Here is a 2534-nt window from a genome sequence, read left to right on the forward strand (position 1 = left end):
TTAGAGCTTCTTTTATGACTTATGATTTTTTCCCAGCAAAGTGCAACATTATGCAATGAAATTCAACATAGAATTAGTGGAGATATATGGATTCGAGGTACCAGAATGCAATGCATCTACTGGACGTTTACGATGCAGTTGCTTGCCTAGTCAAAAATCTATTCTATGGCAAGCGTGATTGGCAAGTGCATTGGCAGTGGTAGCATGATGAGGAGGTGACAGCTGGACAGACTAAAGGACTAAAGCGCTGCTGCATCACTCGCTTTAAGTAGAGCTCAAGCAAGGGCTAAATCGAAAAAAAATATTCCCTTAGTACTGTATATTTTTGAAACTTTGGAACATTTCATGACCCTGTCCAGGGTGTACCCCGCCTTGTGCCTGATGTCCCCTGGGATTGGCTCCAGGTTCCCCCGCGACCCTGAAGAAGGAGTAAACGGTAGAAGATGGATGGATGGACGGATGGAACATTTCATGTTAAAATTGTAATGCAGACTATCCTTCTGAATGACAGTGCTATGCCTTAGAACTTTAATTCTCTATAAACTCCTTTATGAGACAACAGAAGTTACATGAATACTATGAATAACATGATTTATACCACGCCCTAGTTGAATTCTCAAATCTGATTGGCCAGAAGGTAGTCAAGAAGACGGTACATCCGGTCTTAACGTGAACGCCAGATATATATTAATGTGCTTTTTCCTAATACGTTATCGTTTCTATAGTAACGGCAAATTTACAGGGACTTGTATGGCTGATGCAACACGTACTGTAATCTAAGACTAATGATAAACAGTAAAAAAAAAAAAGTATTGTTGCTTAACAAAGCGACCTTAATAAAGGAGACATTTATTTAACATTTATGGAAGGAGTCACGGGTGTCAGCCCTTTGTAACAGTCACGGTGCTTAGCTGGGGAAAGTCGTAGGAGGAGTTTGAGTTTATGGTTTCTCTACAAAAATGCTAAGCTGGGATTTTTGTTTTGAGAGAAAAAAAGAGAGCGAGAGAGCGAGAGGGCGAGAGAGAGAGGGGGGGGAAGGATATTTTCGTCTTATTATTGTCAAAAGAAAAGGAGAGAAAGGCTGTTTACAAAGGTTATGATGTAAGTGATAACAGGAGCAAAGTCGTTTATCTACATTATAAAGGGATAAAAGGTCAAATGAGCCATTCTTTAATAAATAGAAATGGTGATCATTGGGAAATTGCTGTGGTATAAGATAAATAAAACACTCCGGAATGTGTGGTTGTAGGAAAATAATCAACTTCAGGGTGGAAACAGTAACTTTACTTCATGTCCGCCTGCAGTACAGCACCACATCATTGTTTTTGTATTCTCATTTTCCTACATTCTTTATGTAACGCCATCCGTCCAACCATCCATCAATTTTCTGTACCGTTTATCCTACACAGGGCTGTGGGAAGCATGGAGCCTGGAGGGTTGCCAGTTCATCGCAGGGCATAATCGCATACACGTTCACACACTACGGACAATTTGGAAATGCCAATCAGCTTATAATGCATGTCTTTGGACTGGGGGAGGAAACCGGAGTATCTGGAGGTAACCCCCGAAGCACGGGGAGAACATGCAAACTCTGCGCACACAGGGCGGAGCTGGGAGGTGAGGCACACATGCAAACTACTAATCCACCGTGCCCCTTCCTTATGTAATGTTTATTCATATTTATAAAAGCCGTATCTCAGCATTGATCCATAGTGGGAAAAGTAAAGTAATGGAGGTAAATCAGCAATGCAGTGAAATGCTCCATGAAAAGCAAGTGCAGCACAGAGTCTGGTGGCCAATCGCATTTGCAGCAGCTTCTCTTTCATCCCAGTCTATCAAAGACAGGTGTAATGTGACACTCAGGGCAGAATCCATTCATACATGCTGCAGTTAAGCAGAAATGCATTCATCAGAGGGGAAAAGAAAAAAAAACAACAACAACAAAAACAACAGCAACAAAAGTATGGTGAAGTGAGACACAGGTTTCCTTCTTTGTCACTAATGGAGGTGTTCAAGTTCCAAGCTTAATTGAGGGGCTTTGGACAAGGTGAGAGAAAGACATAGAGAGAAAGAGGGGGAGAGAGACAGAGGGAGAGAGAGAGAGAGAGAGAGAGAGAGAGAGAGCAGCTAATTTGGGTGGAGGAGATCTTGAGGGTGTGCAGCACATCCTGTACACAGATGCAATGACAATGCCTCTTGGAGCTCGGCCAGCGAATTTACCATCCTACCTTCAGCTCACTGACGATCACACACACACACACACACACACACACACACACACACACACACACACACACACACACACACACACACACACACACACAGATATTAGATGTGTAGAGACCTCAGGCCCATTCTGTCTCTTTCTTCCTTTCGCTCCATTCTCTTAGACACTCACAAACATCACACACACGTGCACACACACACACACACGTGCACACACACACACACACACACACACACACACACACACACACACAATACAGTACAAAAGTCCACATTTACCCACCCTTTATAATTTATTTATTACAATT

Source organism: Ictalurus punctatus, chromosome 4 (genome assembly GCF_001660625.3).
Source record: "Ictalurus punctatus breed USDA103 chromosome 4, Coco_2.0, whole genome shotgun sequence".
In the NCBI taxonomy this organism is placed as follows: domain Eukaryota; kingdom Metazoa; phylum Chordata; class Actinopteri; order Siluriformes; family Ictaluridae; genus Ictalurus; species Ictalurus punctatus.